This window comes from Pan paniscus, chromosome 12 (assembly GCF_029289425.2).
Source record: "Pan paniscus chromosome 12, NHGRI_mPanPan1-v2.0_pri, whole genome shotgun sequence".
Classification (NCBI taxonomy): domain Eukaryota; kingdom Metazoa; phylum Chordata; class Mammalia; order Primates; family Hominidae; genus Pan; species Pan paniscus.
Window position 1 is genome coordinate 24,919,273 of NC_073261.2, and position 24,905 is coordinate 24,944,177.

At 39.2% G+C, this 24,905-nt stretch overlaps 1 protein-coding gene across 3 annotated transcripts in view; it reads right to left on the bottom strand.

Moving 5' to 3' along the window:
- TMEM182 (transmembrane protein 182) overlaps window positions 1-24,905 on the bottom strand; it is a 79,803-nt gene that overhangs the window by 26,372 nt on the left and 28,526 nt on the right. The gene's annotated exons all lie outside the window — the stretch shown is intronic.

The following is a 24,905-nucleotide window of genomic DNA, read 5'->3' on the forward strand; positions in this document are numbered from 1 at the left end:
GGGGCCTTGCCAGGCTTGCTTAGCAAATGGGCACAGTGCTGACAACCAGAAGCCACTTAATTTAGCAAACATATGCTGAGGGCTTTCTACGTGCAAGGCACCAAAAACTGCCAGAGTAAGACATAATCCTTGCCCTCGCAAGTTCTTTTCCCCAGAAGGAAAAGCATATTTGCTTTTTTTAACGCTGGGTGCTAAACATACCTAGTAGAGGTATGCTTGAATATTATGGTGTCGAATGGCAGGAAAGACCATGATTTCAGGGCTGAGTAGCAGTGAGAAAGGGCATATGGTGCTGGGTCTCAGCGTTTGTCTACAATTCATGGGGCAGAAGGCAGGAGCAAGGCCATGCCAATCAGAGAGGGAAAGAGTTCCATGGAATGTGGGGTAAGAAGCTGCTCCCTGCGGCTGCCACCGGGTGGATGAGGGGAAGAGAAAATGGGGAACCTGGAAAAGTGGTTGAGGCTTTGTTTTCCCTTCCAAGGAGCTGGTCCTCTATCACATGGGTGTCGGGGGTACTCAAGACCATTAATCAGAGACACCAATCCAACTGGTATCAGAGTATCCCTGTTGTAAGCATACAGAGAATGAACTGCTAGGAAAAAGAATAGAACAAGGAAAAGCTAATTAAGGTAGCTATTGTAGCAAGCCCAAGTGGCAGCTCTTAAAAGACTGACCCAGAGCTAAGCAGCTGGGATGGAGATGACATAAGCTTTGGTGTTACTGTTGTTATAGGTGGTGAGAAACCAGGAAGAATCAAGAGTGTCTCTACGGGTTTTCATTTGCAAGCAAAACCAGTTTGTTCTGTTAAGATATTTAAACATTTCCTCTTGATTTTGCATAATATAATTTGCAGAACAAACCTTCTTTCATAGAGGGTATAGAGAGAAAAGTCAACCCAAATGATCACAATTCCAAATTTGTAGTGTTTTGATAAGTGATTTTGTTGTACATACAAAAATGTAAATATTTTATTTGCAGCTTAAAAGATAAACTTAAGTGTTATTCATTTTTCAAAACTTGCTATATTGCCTCAGACACCCACAAAGCTAGTTCATAAAGCTAATCCTGTGTTTCGACACATCCTCAAGCACACGCAGTGTGAAGTGCTATAAAATGTTCCAAATGAAGCCAAAACAAAACACGCCACTACCCCCCACCTCCCTCGCAGCAAATGAGGGCCGCCAGCATATGTCGCCTCGCTTTAGGCAATGTGCTTCTGTTGTGCAGGCCAGCAAGCCTGGCCTTCATCTCCATACACTGCTTGTCTTGGCAGTGTCGGGCAGGTCTAAAAATACAGTAGTGCCTGCACCAAAGCAGAAGGACAGGCTGTACAGTATCTCTGCATCTGAACCCCACAATCATGAACATGCCAAGCAAAGTCCAGTGCTCAGCGTGGCCCATTGATTTGTTTTCTGGACGCTAAGAACTCTGAGATCAGATGAAGTTTATTAACCTCCCACCCTTAAACTTGCCCGATTCAGGAGATGCTTCAGGGAGGAAGCACACTGGGCAGAAGGGGGAGGGATTCCACCTTCCACTCTGGCAGTGACCTTGAGAAAGTCCTTGAAGCAGGATAAGTATGAGTTTCTTCACACAGAGTTGAGAGCATGCCCAAGTTCATTATCTCACTTGCTCCTTCTAAGGAGCCTGGGGGTTAGGAGGGAGGCTTCCTGGGTGCCAGGAAGGGTGGCTTTGCAGTATTAGTGGTCCTATGGGTGGTGGCTGCAGTAACAGGAGTAATAATAGTCCAATGCAACTTTGAAACAGCTGTCACCAGAATCCTCAAGGTCACAGAGCTGAGGGGACTGAGGTCCTGTGTACAAAGCCACTCAGTGTCCACCCCAGGGGACCAGGTGAGCACACAGGGCCAAATCTCCAGCTCCAAGGTCCCCCCCTGCCCGCGTCTCCCTCAGTAGGGAAGGGAGGCAGGTCAGTGGCCCCCATTGCTGCCACACATCACAACCACTTGGAGAGCCAAAACATAACACCCACGCTAGGATTCCAAACCAGACCAGCTGAATGAGGACCCCTAAGGGTGGGCACAGGCATCAGTGTTTTCGAAAGCCCAGTAAAGCTGGGTGCAGTGGCACACTGTGTAATCCCTGTTACACAGGAGGATCACTTGAGCCCAGGAGTTCAAATCCAGCCTGGGCAACATAGCAAGACATTCTCCACCGCCACCCTTGTCTCTCAAAAATAAACAAACATTTTTAATCATAAATTTTAAAAAATAAAGCCCACTGGGACACTGTGATACGCAGCCAGATTAAGAAAGGTAAGACTCCTGGTCCCTCTGAGTGGCTAGTTTTAAAAAGCAGGTTCTGCAAGTCAGGCAATGGCTTAGCCCTCACATCTGTTCTTTCCTCTGTCTTCCCAGCAATCTCTATGTTGTATTTTACAGATGAGGCTCAGAGAGGTTAAGGCACATTCCAGAAATTAAAGAGCCAGTAAAGGATAGGTTCAAGATTTTAATTCAGGGCTATCTGGAGAATCCACTATCACTAGTCTTATGCTTGTTGTGTTTCTCAAAGTTGCTTGGCACTGATCCCTCTGTATCTTCTAGGTTCAAATCTTCCCATTCTGGCTCCTCCTGCTATGTCCGCCAGAAATTTTGAAAAAATGCTGAAGTCCTCTGAAGGAAAAGTTATTACCATCCTTCAAGGCCCTTCTTTGCAATCCTGTTTCCTCTAACTAGAATAAATAGACTTCCTACTTACCATGGACTGAATGTGCTCACTCACTCAAATTCATATGTTGAACCCCTAACCCCCAAAGTGTGAGAGAATCTGAAGATGGAGACTTGAGGAAGTAAATAAATTTAGATGAGGTTATGAGAGTAGGGTCCTCATGATGGGATTAGTGACTTTATGAGAAGAGGAGGAGAGAGTTCATTCTCTTTCTGCCAGCAAGAGTACAAAATACAAAGCCATCTGCAACCCTGAAGAGAGCCCTGCTCAAACCCAGCCATGCTGGCACCCTGATCTTGGACTTCACACCTTCAGAGTGATGAGAAATAAATGTCTTGTTTAAGCCGCCAGACTGTGGTATTTTGTTACAGCAGTCCAAGTTGATGAAAGCACGTCTTCTCCTTCATCTGAGAAAGCATCCTTCCTTCCTTAAAGGGACATCACGGAGAGAGTTACTTCCTTACCTCCACTAAAGGCAGGAACGTGTAGAATCATTCAGAATAGAGGTATATTCAAGAGTTGGAATACCCTTTACTGGGTGTGCGACCTTGGCCAAATTACTTGGCTTCTCCATGCCTCAGTTTCCTTCCCTAAAATGTGATGATTAATACTTATTTTATAATTAGGATGATTGGGATGAAGGTCAGCGCTAACTGAATGCCAGTCACTAGACTGAGCACTGTACTGCCATTCCCTGTGCAATCCCCCTCACTTCCTGATTGTGAGTGTCCGGGACTCAGTCTTGCTCATCTCTCTAAACCCAGTGGAAGCTTTATGGTTGGCATGTAATAGGTGCTCAATAAAATATGAGTAATTAGAGAATCAATAATTTACCACTCAATACCCCCTGTAATCCCAAGGTTAATGAGATATTCAATGGCCATGGAACAGAGTGAAGCAAACTCATTCAAAATGGAAATGAATCCAGGATCTTGACCTCACTGTCACAATCACTGGAGAATCTTTATCATGTAAATCCCTACGAAAGAGAAGCAGGCCTTGGAAAAAGAAGAGCTAAGGTATCAAGGGATCGAATGTTAACACCTGAGTACTAAGTAAGAGAGCTCAGGCCGGACGCGGTGGCTCACACCTGTAATACCAACACTTTGGGAGGCCAAGGCAGGTGGATCACGAGGTCAGGAGTTCAAGACCAGCCTCACCAAGATGGTGAAACCTCGTCTCTTCTAAAAACACAAAAATTAGCCAGGTGCGGTGGCAGGCGCCTGTAATCCCAGGTACTCAGGAGGCTGAGGCAGGAGAATCACTTGAATCTGGGTGGCAGAAGTTACAGTGAGCTGAGATCACACCACTGCATTCCCGCCTGGGCGACAAAAACAAAACAAAACAAAACAAAACAAAACAAAAAAAACAGATTGCTGAGTGCTATGTAATATTCCTCTCCACGTGCCTGAATTCCAGTGCTTCAAAATGAATCAAGAACATCAGGGGCTTCTGTAAATCCTCCTGCCCAATTCTAAAACTGCCAGAAAAGACAAATTTCCTCATTCACTGATTTCCTTAAAAAAAAAAAAAATTAATCTACACCTGAAAAGACCTGTGATCTTTTAGACTAAGCCATGATAGGAACATTTTAAGACTACTTTATTCTTATACTTTTCTAAACACTAAATTGGAATCTGCTTGCTTTGGCTTTTGTACAGACAGTAGAAAATAATTATAGCAAAGGTTTATTTACTTAGTTGTAAGTATTCTAGGACTCCCGAGTCTTCATTTTCATAATTTTTAGGTGATTTGCCTCATAAACATCTAACATCCAAGAAATCACATTTCCCCAGGAAACTTATAGTCTTTTATGATATTGTTATTACACATCTTGGAATCTTTCTCTTAGGTATGTGAATTAAAAGTAGTTTCTACGATTTCTGTATCAGAAAAGTTAGTTCAGAAATTTCATAGTACTAAAATGATTTGATATTTTCTGCTCTATTTGTATTATAAGACACCCAGCGAAAGGAGTGGTTAACAACTAAATTGAGTTCCACACTCTCATTTACATGCTTGAGCACTGATTGAAAATCTACCTTGTATCAGCTACTGTGCTAGGCTAGGCGAGCACTTATTGGTGATACACTATGAAAAAGTACAATATGTGCCACCAAGCAGTCTAAAAGGAAAGAAATATACAATTAGATGGCTATCGGCTATGCCAAGTGCAAGGAAAGACTATGGATGGTTTATTATGCCAGAATAGAGAAAGGGTGCAATCTTAGTATATTGCATAAAAGCTCTTTGGGGGAGGTGATTCTTAAAGGGGAGAGTGGGACTGGCCTGAAAATGGAAACAGCAGAGCAGGCAGTAAGAAGAAAGGGGACTGAGGAGGAGTGGGGAGTGGTGCTTGGAGGAGCTCAGCTTGCAGGTGCAGAACAGTGAAAAGCTTTGGCTTCAGGGAAGTAGCTGGAGGGAGAATGTAAGGAACACATCATACTGGTCCTTTTATGATGTGCTCATTTTTCAGTGGAACATTTTGGCCCAAGTTGCATGAACTTTTCATACAAATGATATTGTCGGAGGTGTTGGAACCAGAGCAACTCCATCTCGAGCTGGGTAAGATGAGGCTGAAACCTACTGGGCTGCATTCCTAGATGATTAAGGCATTCTAAGTCACAGGACAAGATAGAAGGTCAGCACAAAATACAAGTCATAAAGACCTTGCTGATAAAACAGGTTGCAGTAAAGAAGCTGGCAAAAACCCACCAAAACCAAGATGGCAGAGTAACCTCTGGTTGTTCTCGCTGCTACACTCCCACCAGCACCATGACAGTTTACAAATGCCATGGCAACGTCAGGAAGTTACCCTATATGGTCTAAAAAGGGAAGGCATGAATAATCCACCCTTTGTTTAGCATATAAACAAGAAATAACCATAAAAATGGACAACCAGCAGCCCTAAGGGCTGCTCTGTCTATGGAGTAGCCATTCTTTTATTCCTCAACTTTCCTAATAAGCTTGCTTTCACTTTACTCTACAGACTCACCCTGAAGTCTTTCTTCGCGAGATCCAAGAACCCTCTCTTGGGGTCTGGATCTGGACACCTTTTCTATAACAATATTAAAAAAATCACTGACTAACTTAACATTGGCTGTTTGTCCACATGGAGCTTCAGTCCATCGATATCAACACCATTGACAAAATGCTTGCAGTCTGGTTTCGCATGGGAGTGTTTTCAGTAAGAAAAATAGACCAAAAAAAAAAAAAAAAAGGTAGAAAAACACATACTTTCTTTTCTTTCTTACAGAGCCTTATATTTTTCTGATGCTTTTTTCTTAAGTGGTAAAATACTGTGAGACAAAGGCACGGAAAACTCTGACAATACTTTCTGTAAATTAGTCTAACCAGTGGGGAAATTGACATGATCAAGGGACCTTATAGATAAATTTGAATAAAAAGGGAGAGGTACAAAAAGTTTCTAGGAAGAAAATAAAGATACAGAGATAAGAGTAGCTATCAGCTGATGGGCTGAGAGGGTTGTACCTGCAAATAGTGGCCCGTGTCTGCCAGCAGATGCCTCGGAAAAATACTTGGCCGGTTCAGAATCAGGTCCTGCGTAGTTTGGAATGTGAACCACATACAAACAGCCAGGGTAAGATGAGTGTCTCGTTGGGACAGACAAGATAGCTGAGACATAGCTAGCATCTCTGGCAGGGCAAGCATACCTCATTATCCTGGAACAAACGTGTGCAGTTTATTTATTCACAGGCGGAGAGTCACATTTTCTTTACTTATCAAGAAACATGATCATTGCTGTTTTTTTGTTTTTTTAGAGACAGCGTCTCACTATGTTGCTTAGGCTAGAGTGCAGGGCTGTTCACAGGCATGATCATAGCTCACTACAGCCTCAAAATCCTGTGCTCAAGAGATCCTCCCACTTCAGACTCCTGAGTTGCTGGAACTAAAAAGCACACCATTGCACCCAACAGATCGTTGGTGTTTAATGTCAGCATTCACTGAGTGCAGTACCTCCCTGGGCATCTTTTACGGACTTGGCTCTTCTAGGGATGGAGCTAAAGGAATGTGGTGGAAATGTCTGCTGGTAGCCTTGAGTTGTCCTCACTGACCTGACAACTATTTGCTGTGCCTTCTTTAGAAGCAAGTCACTTAACCAGCCCCCTTAGTTTTCTGTTTGTTTCTCCATAAAGAGAGAATCAACAGCATCAGAAGTCACTTCCGACTCTTCTGCTTAGAGTCCCAGCATGTAGATTGTCAATATTTCTTTTTGATAATGAACTGCATACATTGAACTTTCCAGTTTCTATTTGAAAAAACCAGCCATCTAAAATTGCCCATTTTACGCAGGAAATCATTGCAAAAATCAAACATAGTGTTCCCATAGCTACTCTGTATACGGTTTAGGAGGGGGTTTCATTTTCCTTATTTATTTGCAGTGATAGGATATATCTTTGGAAGACTTCCTCTCTAGCTACTCAACATAGCAAGCTGTTACAGCAAACACCCTCCATAGTGCATAACAACAGCTGTTGCTCTGGAAACAAGTTAACACTTTGCTTTCCATAAGACATTTCACTTTCCTTAACAATATTAAATCTATGGTTTATTGGTGTAAATAACAGCCTTGGCATTGGCTATGTACAGACTTGAAGCAATGAACTTGGGTACTAGAAAAACCACCTGATAAAAATCAATTATATTTAAAAATATTAACACTTAAAAGTCACTGTAATTTTATCCCCATGTCCCCAAACTTGTTTCTAAATAGAAAAAAAAAAAAAAGATATTGATGCTCTATACAAAACTAAAAAGTAAAATAACAGAGCTTACCAAATCTTCCCTAATTAACAAATAGATCTTGTTTTAAAGTGACTATTGCTCATGAGGAACACGAATCATAAATATTTTTTAAATGTTCTAAAGTTGACTACGAAAAAAGTTATGGAACTGGAGGCAGCTCGCCGATCTTTGGGTGAGAGACCTAACTTCTTTGTTTCCTTGGCTTCAGATGAAATCCTTGGCTTTCAAGTAGTCCTGATGTACTACTATGAGGTAGTGTATTAAGATTCAAGGGGGCAATATATAAAAAGTAAAGTATGATTGCATAAAATACAAGCCCCACATATGTTTTCATCATTCCATTTAATTTGAAATAAAAATGAAATAAAGTCATTTATTGTGGTATTAATAATTTTTATAAAATAGCAAATAAAAATTATTTTTCTATTTTTATTATTAAATTATCAATATGTTAGTAGGGTTTTCTTTTATTTTTTATTTTTTATGGAGTTTTACTCTTGTCACCCAGGCTGGAGTGCAATGGCACTATCTCGGCTCACTGTAACCTCCGCCTCCCAGGTTCAAGTGATTCTCCTGCCTCTCAAGTGATTCTCCTGCCTCAGCCTACCATATGGCTGGGATTACATGCACCGGCCACCACACCTGGCTAATTTTTGTATTTTTAGTAGAGATGGGGTTTCGCCATGTTGGCCACGCTGGTCTCAAACTCCCGACATCAGGTGATTCACCTGCCTCGGCCTCCCAAAGTGTTGGGATTACAGGAGTGAGCCACCACGCCTGGCCAATATATTAGTAGGTTTCAATAAGTAGACAGAAGAAACAAGAAACAAATAAATAGGTCTGATCAAATTACTATGGTGCCTTTGAGCAGTTTATGGCTCTAATTGTTGATAACTTCACTGGATCAAATTCCTCATCCCAGCACTGGAGTTCAAGCAGTACTAAAGCTTACCTTTTATGAATGATATAAAATGTGATGGTGAGCTTGATAAGTAAAAATCCCATGAGGCAAAACCTTACGTCAAATGTTTTTCTACATTGCTCTGGACAACCTACTAAATCCAAGGATCAGATTTCGGTTGCGCCTTCCTCTACTTCTCAGCAGTATTTGGTCCATCTCATCATTCCCTGCCCTGAAAAAAACATTCATCATGATTCCTGACTCCCAAGCTGCCCATCCTTAGTCTCCTTTGCTGGCCCCTACTCTTATCCCTGACCTTGTAACAATGGAGCATCCTAGGGCTCAGTCCTTGGACTGATCTCCCTTCTCTCTGCACTCATTCTCACATGGTTTAGTCTTATCCCACAGCTTTATAACCTCCATGCCATGACGCTTAAATGCACAGTTCCTGCCCAGACCTCCACCTTCAACTCCAGACTCTGCAATCCAAAAGCCTACAAAACTCCACTATGTATCTTAAATGTAACATGTTCAAAAACTGCAAATCATCTTCTTAAAAATCAGCTCAACCTCGGTCTTCCTTCTCCATCTCTACTAATAGCAACTCCATCCCTCCAATTGCTAAGGACAAAAAAGAGTCATTAATGACTGCTCTTTCCCTTACACCCCATACCCAGCCCATCAGTTAATCCAGTCAGCTGTTCCTTCAGAATATAACCAGATAAAGTTAACTTCTGCTTCCAGGAAGATGAAGTAGACACACTTGACCCTATTCCTTCTAGTAAGTACAACTAATAACTCTGGACATTTCCTATAAAACAAGCCTAAGAAGTCTCTAGAAGGAGGACAGCAGAAGACAGGCTGGCAAGGGACTTTGAGACCCAAGGAACACCACTGGGTCTGGTGAGTTTTCTGAGTTTTCGTATTGCCCATGTATTTTAGACTTAGTGATGGAAAAGCCAGCAAGCCAGAATCAACAATGGTCACAGATTAAAAAACAAACAAAATGCCCATCCAAAGGACCAGGTAAAGGATAGCATGCCAAGGCAAAAAACTTTTAGAAAATAACCCCTCTACTTTGACCAAACACTACAAAATACTGCAGTCCCACTGCTACAAGCAAAAACTGAGAGTGTACACTTTCTCCTCCACAGTTTGTAACAAGGTGTCTCAACCACATCCCCTCCACACCCACAAGTCCAGGTCATATCAGAGAAAGCTGAATAAGGAGCCTGGACTTTCATCCCTGCAGGGTGGTCATGAGGTCACCCTCCACAGTGATAGTAGAGACCATATAGGGTGCTAAGACTTCTACTTCTAAGAGGTAGAAATGAAGTAGCCCCTTCTAACTAGAGTGGTGTCATAGGAGGCCTAGTGGAGGGTCAGGACCCTCACCACCCCCACTGCATAATGCCCCCCCACCACCTTTGTCAGCAGAAGCTATGGTTAGAGCTGTAATGAGGTCTTGCCCAGCGAGACTGGTATCAGAGGAAGCATCATGGGAGGCCAGAACCCTCACTAGCACTCAGCAGCAACAGGGAGCCTCTCTCTACCACAGGTAACAGAAGAGGCTTAGGGGATGCCTGGAGTTAATGAGGCAATGCCTACTCCTTCCTTCACTGGGGTAGTATGAAAGGAAGCCAACTAAAACAAAAGATTTAAATAAGATCCATAGTCTTATAATATTCAGAAAGTTCAGGCTTCAATAAAAAAATCATTAGTAATACCAAGAACCAGGAAAATCACCACTTCAGTGAAAAAGAATAATCATTAGACACTAATGCTGAGATGTCAGAGATGATGAAATTATCTGAAGAAGATTTGGAAATAGCCATGATACAAAAAAAAAAAAAAAAAAAAAAAGTCTTCAATGGCAAATGTGAAAATGCTTGAGCCAAATTTTTTTTCCCAAGACAGAGTTTCACTCTTATTGCCCAGGCTGGAGTGCAATGATGCAATCTCGGCTCACTGCAACCTCCGCCTCCTGGGTTCAGGCGATTCTCCTGCCTCAGCCTCCCGAGTAGCTGGGATTACAGGCACCCACCGCCACACCCAGCTAGCTAACTTTTCTGTATTTTTAGTAGAGAGGGTGTTTCATCATGTTGGCCAGGCTGGTCTCAAACTCCTGACTTCGGGTGATCCACCTGCCTCGGCCTCCCAAAATGCTGGGATTACAAGCATGAGCCACCACACCCAGCCTTGAGCCAAATTAAAAAAAAAAAAAATAGAAAGTATGAAGAACCAAATGGAAATTTTAGAATTGGAAGATATAATTACTAAAATGAAAACCTTAACATATGTGTTTTACAGCAGAATGAAGGGGACAGAGAAAACAGTAAGTTAACTTCAAGATTGAGTAATGAAAATTATCCAATCTAAAAAGCAGAAAGAAAATAGACTTAAAAAATGAACAAAAACTGACAGATCTGTAGAATTATAACAAAAGGTCTAACATTCACGTCTCCTAAATCTCAGAAGAGCAGAAGAAACAGGACAGGGCTGAAAAAGTATTCAAGGAAATAATGACTGAAAATTTCTAAAGTCATCAAAAGACATAAATCTAAAGTATTGAGGAGCTAAGCAAAGTCCAAACAGGATAAACCCAAAGAAATACACACCAAAACATGTGATAATTAAACTTCTTAAAACTAAAGGCAAAGAAAAATCCTGAAAGCAGGGATGGAGGAACAACACCTTACATAAAGGGAAAAAGAACTTGAATGACAGTGGATATTTTATCAGAAACCAGGAAGGTCAGGAAAAAGTGGCATAACATTTTTCAAGCACTAAAAGAAAAAAAAATTGTTAACCCCAAAATTTATACCTACCAAAAAATATAACTCAGTAATGAAAGGAAAATCAAGACATCCTCAGATGAATGAAAACTAAGATTTGTCACCAACAGAATTACTAAGAAGATAAAAGGAGTTTTCTAAACAAAAGCAAAATAACAGAAAAACACCAGAAAGGAAGCAAAAACAATGGAAAGAGTAAAAATATGGGTAAATACAATATATATTCTTCCTCCTAAGTTTTCTAAACGATGTTTGATGATTGAAGCAAAAAGAGTAAGATGTTGCATGCAGTTCTCAACATATGTAGAAGAAATATGTGAGAATTATAATTGCTAGAGGGTAAAGGAACATAAAGAAGGTAAAGTTTTGCACTTTACTTACATTGGTAAATGTCAACATCGATAGACCATAATAACATGTATTTATGATGTAATAGCTAAACCGATGATTATAGAAGTTATACAAAGAGATACACTCAAGACCACTATAGATAAATCAAAATAGAATTCTAAAAATATTTCAAGTAACTCCTAGGAAGGCAGGAAAAGAAAGCAGAGAAATATAGAAGGCAAAAATCAATATGATAGAATTAAGCAATAACATATCAATAATAATGTTAAATATAAATGGTCTAAATACATCAACTAAAGGCACAGCTTCCCAGACCAGATTTTTATAAAAAATCACCCAATTATACATTGTCTATAAGACACTTACTTCAAATTCGGTGATATAGGTAAGTTGAAGGTAAAGAATGAAAAAGTGTTATATCATTCAAATATTAATTAAAAGAATGTAGGAGTCACTATATTAATATAAGATCAAGAAGACTTCACCACAAAGAAAACTACTAAAAACATCACATACTGATAAAAAGCTCAATCTACTAAGAAGACATAGCAATCCTAAATGTGTATGTATAAAAAAAAACAGAGCTATAAAATATGTGAAGCAAAACCTGATGGAACTGAAAAGGGAGATAGACAAATCCACAATTTTAACTGGAGACTTCGACACCTCTCTCTTACTAGTTGATGGAACAACTACATAGAAAACTAGAAAATATACAGAAAAACTAGACAACATCATCAACCAACAGAATCTAACTAATCAACATTTATAGAATACAATAAAACTACAGAATATGCATTCTTTTCAAGTGCCAAGGAACATATACCAATACTGATCATATCCCAAGCTGTAAAACAAATCTCAACCATTTTAAAAGAATTGAAATTATATGGATTATGTTCTTTGCCCACAATTGAATGAACTAGAAATCAATGACAGAAACGTAGTACTGGAAGTCATAGTCTGTGCAATAAAGCAAAAAAAAAAAAAGAAAAAGAGAAAAAGAAAAAAAAAGGAAATAAAAGACATTTAAATAAGAAAGAAGAAATAAAATTGTCCCTATTTGCAAATGACATGATTATCTATGTAGGAAATCTCCAAAAATCTCCAGAAATTTCTAGAACTAATAAGTAAATTCAGCATATTTGCAGGAAAGCAAGCTAAACATTTAAAAATCTATCGTAGTAGAAAAACGAAGACTGACACAATCCACCTTCAATACTTACTATCAAGCTAGAATAACAAAGGAATTGTAGTATTGGTAAAAGAATAAATAGATCAATGGAACAGAAAAGAGAGCCCAGAAAGAGACCTACACAAATATAATCAACTAATCTGACAAAAAGGCAAAGGAAATTCAATGGAGAAAGTCGTTTTTTCCATAAATGGTGCTGACACAATTGAAAATCCATATGCAAAATAATGAACCTAGACACAGATCTTACACCTTTCACAAAATTTGACTCAAAATAAATCATAGATCTAAATGTAAAATGCTAAACCATAAAACTCCTTGAAAATAAGGGAAACTCTAGGGAATCTTGGGTTGGGTAATGACTTTTTAGATACAATACGAAAAGCATCACCCAAGAAAAAAAACAGAGACAAATTGGACTTTATTAAAATTTAAAATTTCTGCTCTGTGAACGACACTGTTAAGAAAATGAAAAGAAAAGCCACAAACTGGGATAATTCTTTTTTTAAAAACATGTATCCAATACAGGACTGGTACTGAAAATACGCAAAGAAATCTTAAAATTCAAGAATAAAAAACCAAACAATCCAATTAGAAACTGAGAGAATTTAACAGAAGCCTCACAAAAGAAGAAATACAGATAGTAAATAAGCATAAGAAAAGATGTTCAACATCATATGTCATTAGAGAATTGCAGATTAAAACAATGAGATGCTACTACACACCTATTCGAATGGCTAAGTCCAAAAGCACCGACAACACCAAATGCTGACAAGGATATAGAACAACAGTAACTCATTCATTACTGGTGAGAATGCAAAATGGTATGGTCTCTTTGGAAGACCGCTTCGCAGCTTCTTTAAGCATGCTCTTACCATACGATCCAGAAATTGCACTCCTTGGTATTTACCCCAGAGGTGAAAACTTATGTCCACAAAAAAACTTGCACACAAATGTTTATAGAGGCTTTATTAATAATTGCCAAAGTTTACAGGCAACCAAGATGTGCTTCAATAGATGAATGCATAAACAATGATACACCCACTAATGAGGCATTATTTATCACAATAAAGAAATGAACTATCATGCCATGGAAAGACATGGAGGAACCTTAAATGCACATACTAAGTGAAAGAAGCCAATCTGAAAAGGCCACATCTGGTGTGATTTTAACTATATGACATTCTGAAAAAGGTAAACCGATGAAGCAAAAAGATCAGTGGTTGCCATGGTTTGGGGGCAGAAAGGGATAAATAAACAGTACACCGAGGATTTTTAGGGTAATGAGACTAATCTGTATGAAACTATGGTGGATGCATGCCATTATACACTTGTCAAAACTCATTCAATGCCTAACACAAAGAGTGAATCCTCATGTTAACTACTGACTTTAGTTAATAATAATGGATCAATGTTGGCTCACCAATTGTAACAAACGTACCAAGATAAAGCAAGATGTTAATAAAAGGAGAAACTGTGTAGGTGGTGGGATGGGAACCCTCTGTACTTTCTACTCAATTTTTCTGTAAATATAAAACTGCCATTAAAAGTCTTATTCTTTTTTTAAAAAACTGAATTTCATTTCTATATACTAGCAATAAACACATGGAGAATGAAATTTAAAATACAATATTATTTACAATTGCTCCAGAAATTAATTCATTGGATGTAAATATAACAAAACACATAGTATTTGTGTGCTAAAACCTGCAAAATACTGATGAAAGAAATCTCCTTGAAGAGGTCCTTCACATCCCTTGTAAGTTGGATTCCTAGGTATTTTATTCTCTTTGAAGCAATTGTGAATGGGAGTTCACTCATGATTTGGCTCTCTGTTTGTCTGCTGTTGGTGTATAAGAATGCTTGTGATTTTTGTACATTGATTTTGTATCCTGAGGCTTTGCTGAATTTGCCTATCAGCTTAAGGAGATTTTGGGCTGAGACGATGGGGTTTTCTAGATATACAATCATGTCGTCTGCAAACAGGGACAATTTGACTTCCTCTTTTCCTAATTGAATACCCTTCATTTCCTTCTCCTGCCTAATTGCCCTGGCCAGAACTTCCAACACTATGTTGAATAGGAGTGGTTAGAGAGGGCATCCCTGTCTTGTGCCACTTTTCAAAGGGAATGCTTCCAGTTTTTGCCCATTCAGTATGATATTGGCTGTGGGTTTGTCATAGATAGCTCTTATTATTTTGAGATACGTCCCATCAATACCTAATTTATTGAGAGTTTTTAGCATGAAGGGTTGTTGAATTTTGTCAAAGGCCTTTTCTGCATCTATTGAGATAATCATGTGGTTTTTGTCTTTGGTTCTGTTTATATGCTGGATTACATTTATTGATCTGCGTATATTGAACCAGCCTTGCATCCCAGGGATGAAGCCCAATTGATCATGGTGGATAAGCTTTTTGATGTGCTGCTGGATTCGGTTTGCCATGAGGAATCAAAAAAGATCTAAATAAACAGAGGGATAAACCGTGTCCATGGATTAGAAGATTGAACATAATGAAGATACCAATTCTCCCCAGGTGGGTTTAATATAACTCATACCGAAGTGTCAGCAAGATTTTTTGTAGATACATAGACAAGATTATTCTCAAATTTATAAAGTCAAATAATCTAGACTAAATATTTAAACAAATAATCTAGACTAAGTAAAACAATTTTTTTAAAAAAGAAGAAAATAAGAAGAATCACTCTATCTAATTTCAACATTTACTAGATAGATAAATAATTAAACTGATGTGGTACTAGCAAAGGAATAGAGACATAGATCAATGAAACAGAATCCAGAATCTAAAAATTAGTCCCATACAAGTAGGATCAACTATTTTTTGACAAAAATGCAAAAGCAACTCAATGCAGGAAGGACAGTCTTTTTAACAAAGGGTGTTGGAACAACGGGACACACATCTTCAAAAAAAGAGTGAGACTCACATCTTATACAAAAATTAGCTGAAAATGTATCAGAAATATAAGCGTAATTCATAAAACTTTTAGAAGAAAATGTGGGAGAAAAATCTGTAAGACCTAAGGAATGGCTATAATCCCAGCACACTGGGAGGCTGAGGCAGGCAGATCACAAGGTCAGAAGATCGAGACCATCCTGGTTAACACACGGTGAAACCCCGTCTCTACTGAAAATACAAAAAAAAAAAAAAAATTAGCCAGGCATGGTGGCATGCACCTGTAATCCCGGCTACTCAGGAGGCTGAAGCAGGAGAATTGCTTGAACCCAGGAGGCAGAGGTTGCAGTAAGCTGAGATAGCACCATTGCACTCCATCCTGGGCTACAGAGCAAGATTCTGTCACCAAAAAAAAAAAAAAAAGAAAGAGTGTAAAAAACATCAGAGAGTGTGCAGTATCTGTAAAGATACATATGGACATATTTATGGTAGAAAGTATATGATGTTTGGAATTTGCTTTAAAATAATTCAGTGTGGATTATTTACATAGATTGATACAGATGTATAGATAAGAATGTTGATAATTATTAAATTTGTGTGATGGTAACATATGAGTTCCTTATCTCTTTACTTCTGTGAAAATTTAAAAATTTCTAAAATGTAATAGTTTTTTAAAAAATCTAAAATTAAAAAAATTCCAGAACTGATATTTTAAAGTACATAGCAACCCATATATACACAGTTTTTTGGTGTTTTATTTTGTTTTGTTTTTTACAGGTGATGTTCAATTGATAGATTCCCTTATGGTAGTTAAATAATTTTAATAGGACTGTGTTAGAATGAGACACATTTTTACCTCCTAATATCCTGGTCCTAGTCATCTGGAATACATCAAATCTCCTAAATGGACTCTCTGATTCCTCCCTTGCCTTTCCATAGGCTGCTAATGATACAACAAGCTGGAGAGGTTATTGTATAATATGTCAGATTGGAAGCATTCATTAGTTCCCCCTCTCATCTCATTCAGAGGATGAGCCGATGTCTTTTCAATAGCTCAGCCTCCCCAGTTGCCTCTGTCTTCTAAGCTCCCCTCACTTGCTCTTTGCCAGCTGTCCACCTTCGCTTCTGTTGTTGTTACCCATCAAGTATGCCCTGACCTCTGAGCCTTTGCAGTGTTCCCTCTGTCTTGAACACCCTTCTTCTCATTGCATGGCTCGCTCCCTTGCTTTCTTCTGGTTTCCACTCCAATGTCAGAGATGTGCTTTCCCCTGGCCACATTACAGAGTTCTTATTTATATCCACCCCCTTAGTCCCTAGCCCTGTCCATGTCTTAGGTTTCTCCAGAGCACTTATCATCTTCTAACTACTGTGTAATCGGCCAAGCTATGTTGCTTCATCTGATTCCCCTCACCCAAATGTCAGCCCCCTGAGGGCAGGAACTTTTATCCTTTTTTTTTTGGACTACTGTTCCCCAGAACCTAAAATAAGTGTCTGGCATATAGTATGTGCTCAAAAAATATTTGTTGAATAAATTTTAATCACAATTACCAGCTAAAGAGTGGCATATCTTGGTCAGTACAGATGGCATAGTATTAACTACCATGTACTAGGATGACAGTGATAATGACAATAATGAACATGTGTCTATGAAGCACTAACTCTTGGCTGGAAAGTCTGCCAAATGCCTTATGTGGACACACACACACACACACACACACACACACACACACACACACACACCCTTCAGAGAGCAGAAAGTGTTTCACTAGGGAGAAGCTATGATGAATTTATGTGCCCTAATGATGTCTTATTTTTGGTGCTCTAAATTGGTATATCATCATAAGAATAGCTGACATTTACTGAATACCAACTACTTGGCAATGACTCTGCCAAGCATTTGTATTATGATGTCTTTTCATTTTGAAAACAACTGTGAGGTTGAAACTATTCTTATCTCCCTTTTACAAACCTGTTTGTGGAGATTAAGAAGCCTGCCCGAGTGTTCTTAGACAAAGTGATGGCACCGGGTGATGAAGGCAGACCGGAAGCCCAGCTTGTACCCCCCTAGAACCCTTACCATGAGCCAGTCCCTGTGCTAAACACTCTACAGCATCTATCTAGTCCCCGAAAGAAGGACTAGAGGAGCTTCCAAAATAGCTCATGGGATGGCAGGACCCACATTCAACCCAGCGATGTCTATCTCAAAACAAACCTCATCTGTTCATGAGGCCTCCCTGGTCACCCTACTTAGTGTGGAAGTCCCCTCCATACACACACACCCCTCTCATCTTTTACTTTCTTCCAAGTGCTTGACTGACTTATTGTTTATTTTTAGCCTCCCCGCTATAATGAAAGCCCCACGAGGGCAAGAATTTAGGGCTGATTCTGAAGCATCCAGAACAGTGGTCAGTATACAGCAGGCACTCAATAATTGCTTTTCCCTGGTTCTAGTTGATGCTCTCTCCTAAGAAAAGGTCCAAAGTTTCAGGCAGAAGCAATAATGCTTCAAGATAAGAGAGGCCCAGACAGCTCCTTTCTCCTTCGGGGTTTGAATACCCTGCATGAAAGAAGGCAGTGGAAGGAAGCTATTCTTGTGTGTGTTTGGGCCCAGACCTGGAGCTGAGCACACCGTGTAAGCAGTATGAGTATAATTTCAAAGAAGATCCTGGGCCTGGGTTAGAAGTTTTGGGACTAAATGTCTAGATGGCCTCAGTGATTCTCATTAGAGGGTGATTTTGTGCCCACCCACACCCAGGACACCTGGCAATGTCCGGAGGCATTTTTAGTAATCATAACTGGGATCTACTGGGTAGAGGCAAATGGGTGCTACTAAATATCCCACAATACACAGGACAGTCCCACAACAAAGAATTATCTGGCCCACAATGTCCATAGTGCCAACGTTGAGAAATCCTGCTGTACACATCAGGAGTTCCTAGCGTGAGAGGAGATTTCTGCTTCTGAGTGTGGCGGGCATTTTCAGGGATCTCCTGAAGCCTCCATGGAGGTGGAAGCCTGTCCTTTGCGAAGGGAACCCAGGCCATGCTGCTGGGATAATCACAGGTCTTGTTTTCAGAAAGCGATTGCCTCTCATCATTGCAGGGATATTACATAAACTGCCAACCAATTCTCAGAAGCCCACAAATAAATTGTACAGAACACAAAATGGCACTCTCTGAAAAAAGGTGATTTTTAAGTACGGCCTTGATGTTGTGCCCTAGAACTTTCAAGCCAACTCTACCCTCAAGAGCTGGAGTGTGTGGAAGCCCAGTGAGCCACTCTGGGAGCGGCCCCAAGCCTGCATGCAATGGAGCCTGGGCTGGGGTCCCAGATGAAAGTCAGCTGTTATTCAGGAACTGCAGCCCCTCCTGTAACGTGATACTGTGTCTGTGGTGATGGCTGTGTGATCTCAAATGTCTGAACGAATACCAGCAAATTAAGTTGATGTTAGGCATTTCCAAATATCTAAGTACTTGACATTTACGGGAAAAGGAGGCTAAGTTGCATTTTCCATTACATTTTGTGGTGCATAGTTTTTTCTAGCTAACTAAAACACAGTGGAAGTATTTGGAGTGATTTGCTGTATTTAGGACAATGTCCAGAATCCCCATAAATGAACACCCAAAAAACTGATAAATAAGACCCAGCTACCACAGAGTAATCGATCTGCAAGCCAGGGTGGGGGCTGAGGTGGGGGTATCTCAATGAGATTAGATACCTACAACAGGTTGATGTGCTTCCTAAATTATTTAAGAATTTACATTTTTATAAACTCTAGACTCAAATCTTAATTCTTCCTGTGCTGTTTCAAACTGCCAAATGTAAGGACATTCATGTTTGTAGTTTATTTTGCCTTGCATGGTAAAGCAAGTTGTTGTGTGTGGATGTGGCTGTTTTTATAAGGACTCTGTACCCTCTGCCATGCTGTGCTCTGTTGGTGGCTATTCCAAGCCGCAGTGTTGGCTGATTGAAAAGGTCTCTACTTCCTCACTGCTCACTCCCCAAGCATCCGTGTGCGGTTTCACATTCCCATCATTCTGATACAACCCCTTTGTGAGATCACTGCTGTCTAACCTCTCTTCCTGTGAGAAGAGAAGAAAGGAGGAAGCCTGAGGTAGGGTTTGGCTCTCAGGAGGATCCTCAGGTGACAAAATGTGCAGGAAAATGGAATGGGATCCCTGAGGGAGGAAGTGCATTGCAGGGTAAAGAGGACAGAGTCCTCAGGTCCTGTCTAAGAGAATGAGCAGTGAACCGGGAAGGGATACACAGCAGATGATCTGGAAGTGTCAGGTGGATTTAGGATAGAAGTAGGTGCCTGGAACAAGGAGACTTTAATGGGTGTCTGTAGCTGAGCCCTTGGTGAAGACGGAGCTACTGGGCCCCAAGAACTTTTGCATCATTGGCTTATGATCCAATTCCTTCCTGCCTGCTTCTCATGTCCATTCATTCTGCGTTTGACATTGAAGACCACTGCCTCCTTCCCAAGAAAATGCACCAGACTGCTCACTGACTTGTTTCTTAATGCTTCTTTCTCTCCCTCATTTGTGGGCTGTCTTTCTTCTTCCCTTCTTCCCCTAAGAATAATTGGTATTTTACTGTCTTCTTTCCTATGATTGTTTTCCTTAAAGATTATATTTGAAATCAAAAATCACCTCTGCAATTTCTCATCAGTATCAATGATTATAATTAATGACTTTCAGGAAAACCAGTTTTGCATATCAAGCTACTTGCTGAATTATTATTACAAACTGGTATTCCACCATCAACTCAAGTTTAATATGTCCAAACCAAAGTAAATCACCATGCTCTACTTCAAAACATGCCCCCTCCTCTTAACTCTCAGATTTCTGTCCATCTTACCAAATTTTCTTAGTCAAAAGTAATTCACAGTTTAGTACCAGTTGGCAAGCAACTTTATAGTATGGCACAATAACAACACCAAAGAAAACTTATTCCTATATTTTGAGTCACTATTCATACTTCTGGAAATATAGCCCAAAGAGTAAATACAAATTATAAAAAATGCTACATACATAGAATTATTTTTGATGCAGAGGTAGCAACCAACATGTTTAAAATTTGAGTAAATACATGGGGAAATGTGTGCTAACATAAAAACAGAAAAGCAAGATAGACATGTATATTTACGATGATTAAAACAGAATATAATATGCATATAAAAGGATTAAAAACCCACTAAAATAATACTTATTGTTCGAAGGTATGTGTCCACATTACTTTTTACTGTATGTTATTTAAACTGAATTACACCTATTTGAAAAGGAAACTTCTTCATCATCCTTGATCCCTCCAGCTCTTTTTTGTTTGGCTACCAATTTTACATGTTAACTCCTCACATACCAATTATATTCTTTATTTCCTTTTCATTTTTACTGTCCCACCTTTGTTCAACCCCTGATGATACTGATTCACTGAATGATTTTGATTTTCATTCACTCCCAGGCTTTCTCCATTTCCCTTCTGTGTTGCTAGACAGCCCAAAACAACATGTCCCAAGCAGAGGGATATGTGGCATTGTTCTGATGAATAAAACATTGGCAGAAACTGACTGTTAAATTCTAGAAGCACTTCCTCTTTTCTGAGGATGAAAGAGCATGAAGGTGACTGTCCACCCCCAAGGATGGTAGAAGAAACAGTTGACAGAGCCTGGGTTCCTGGCAGCATCATTGTGGAAGCTGCTTCTGACCCTCTTGTTCCAGGAGAAAAATAACCTTTTTGTTTTCTGTTACTTGCAGCCTAATGCATTGCCAACTAACATCTTGCCTCGCTGCCTCCCTGCTTGTAGCCTCACATCATTCACTTCAGCTTACACTTCTATAAGGGTGAAAGAAGAAAAGACCAGAAAATAGTACTAGATAAATAAACATTGACAGTAAAAGCAAAACACAGCTGGCAGGCGAAAACAATGTGGAAGACCAAAAATTACAAAAAGCATGCAAAAAAATAAATTTTTTTTGAGATGGAGTCTTGCTCTGTTGCCCAGGCTGGAGTGCAGTGGCATGATCTCAGCTCATCGCAACCTCCGCCTCCCAGGTTCAAGCAATTCTCATGCCTCAGCCTCCTGAGTAGTTGGGATTGCAGATGTGCACCACCCCGCCTGGCTAATTTTTTTTTTTTGTATTTTTTTTTTTTTAGTACAGATAGGATTTCACCATGTTGGCCAGGCTGGTCTCTAACTGACCTCAAGTGATCTGCCCGCCTCAGCCTTCCAAAGTGTTGGGATTACAACACTTTGGCTGCCATGCCTGGCCAAACAAATTTTTTAAAGAGTTGTGTAGGTCCATTTAGTAAAGAGCTAAAGAAATTCTGCACATCAATAGTGACTTAGGGCATCAGTATTAATACCACAGTACACTGTAATAATGAAGTCTCCCCAAAATATGCATTCAGCTTTTGGTCTACAGTGGATAAAATAGTGAGTCAAACATACAAGACTCCCACTCTCATGGAGCTTAGAATTGAACTAGAAAAAAAGTATATGAACAAGATAATTACATGAGTAAATAATTTAAAACTGTGCTATGAATTATCAAATTAAAGACTGGGTTTTATAAAGGAGAGCATGGCCCAGTGCATGTACCAGTGGCGTAGGGGCAGGTAAGGAAGTCTTCCTTGGGAAACTGAAGTTTGAACTAGCTGGAGATAAACCCGCTCTGTTAGAAAAATGAACAGAGGAGGAGGAAGGAAGAGAGGAACAGTATTTGGGGAAGTTTAGGGCAGGTCCTGGGGCAAGGGGACAGATACTGAGATGGAGGACCTTAAAGAAGGTCAGATGGCTCACCCCCATAAGTATATATTTGTTCCCACTCATCAAGAAAAGATGAAATTGTGTTCATTGCATTCTGCTTCAGAAGAAACTAAAAGTATGCAATTGAGTTTCTAAACATTTCCACTTGGAAAAATAAAATCAAACTAGTTTATTGCAGAAAATAGTAACTGTAATTTTGCATAAAGTCATTCTAGACATATTTTTAAGCATCTAGTAATTACCAGGAACTATGCTTTGGAGAGCTCAAATAAATAATGAAGGAACCGAAGTAAACAAACAATTCCAGTTAAGCATAATGAGCACTCTGATAGAGGGGTCATCAAAGGCTATGGGGACACTGAGAAGGCAAAAAATTAATTCTCTCAGGGTTGAATTGTCTTGAAAATTCATTTATGTTCAGTACATCATTGCCAAATGATACCAAACAAGTGAACTGTGACTGAATGTAAACATGAAACAAACCAGAAAATCTAGACTCTGACAACTCTCCAAAGGTAATAGAATTGTTTAATGGACTTAGAAGTACACAAGCCTACCTCAAAAGCAATTCTGTGAATTAGACCTCCCTCACCAGGCCTGGCCAGTCATTCAAATAACTAGATTTGAGGATAATTGAATTTCAGAATATGTATTTGAGATTCTTTTAAAAGAAAGAAAACACTGAATTAGACCTGATTATACACACAAGTCAGAATCGAATATAAAGGTAGAAAGAGCCAATGTAAGTTTAATTTGTTCTTTTGTTAAGATATAAATAAAAGACATATTTTTTAATAGTATGCACTACAATTAGCCTTTTCATTCATTGTAGTTTAGTAGATTATCGATAAAACAAAAGCCAGAGACTTGGTTCTTTGCACTGGCTCTGCCAATAAGCAGCTGTATGAAGACAGAGTCACATGATTTCTCTAATTCCCAGTCTCCTTATTATAAAAGGATAATTTCATTGGTAGTGTCCTATAATTCTAAAATTGTTACTCCAGAAAAATCATACACCACTATATTATTTTCACTGAATTCAATATTGGCTAACTGCAATTGTAAAAACTCAGGACACTACAAAGCCATTTCACCAACAATTTGCCAGGCCACAATACATCAGAATTTATAAATGATACTTTCAATTTACCAAAGGTGACCTGGCAAGTATCTGATGTTGGGTAATTGTGAAGCTACACGAAACTTAATAGTAGCTCTAAAGCATAGTGAAGTATACGTAGTCTCATTAACTAGGAAACCATACTGAAAAGTCAGGTACAAAGCTTCCAATGAAATCTATACCTTTCTCTTGGATACAGGAAAGAAACAAAAAAACCCCAAATTTAACAAACATAATATCAAATTTCCTTGTATATTATTATGGAGATGAATGAAACTTGTGTATAGTATTTCTGTTGTAGAACACATCTTTGCACATCTCAATCATTTTTACCTAAAGTGATTGACAAAGTTTCTGAAAGTAAATGAGTTCCAATACATGTGCCAATGAGGAATTTGATAATTTAAAAAAATTGGATTTGGTTTTGTCACTAGATCAAAAAAGTGACACACTAATTAAATGCAGTGCTACATAATAATTTTAAGTGTAATTGCAGTATAATTTTTCTGACATGTATTTACAATCCATCTCCATCATAATTATCATGCACAGGTTATGTTACTTTGTTTTTCAAGTTCTCCACTATCTCCTTGAAGTGCAGGCTTTTCAAATATGTGATCATTTTAAAATATACAGTGCCTACAATACCTATCTTATCACAGGACTTCATTATATGAATAACAACAATACTAATATTTATGCTAATACCTAATGTTCTGGAAAGCCAACCTTGTATTACTTTTCAGTTCATTTTATAAAAGTAAGAATGTTGAGGAAGGAGCATCATTTTCTAGCTTGTCTGTAAAACAAAAGAGTTTCTCCTATTCTTTCCTATGCCATCCATCTCTTCCCTTACTAGGGACAGGTAGGCTTGTATACTTCTAAGTCCATTAGACATGACACGAAGGTTTTGACAAATGTGAGTGAGGTGCCTTCTGCAGTTTTTAATGGGAAGGAGCATCCATACCACACATGTTTTCAAGGAAAATGGTCCCAGTCCTTCGAACCCAAGGAATCCTGGTGGACAAGCACAGCTGTGGGTCAGCTCACCTCTTTCCCTATCCAGACCTCATACCCTCTTTATAAGTGTCCTATTAATGATGTAATACAAGCAAATGTTACATTCTTTGACAAAACTAAAAATTATAATGTATGGAATTACATATTTAACAGGAAGATGAAAAATAGTTCCATGTAAAGATGTGTTGAGTTCTGTGATGGTTATTGTTATATATCCACTAGGTTGGATTATGGTGCCAAGTTGTTGGGTCAAATACCAGCTTAATATTGCTGTGAAGGTATTTTTAGATGCAATTAGCTTTTATAATCCCTTGACTTTGAGTAGAGCAGATTACCCCCTACCCCATACTATGAGCAGGCCTCATCCAATCAGTTGAAGATTTAAAGAG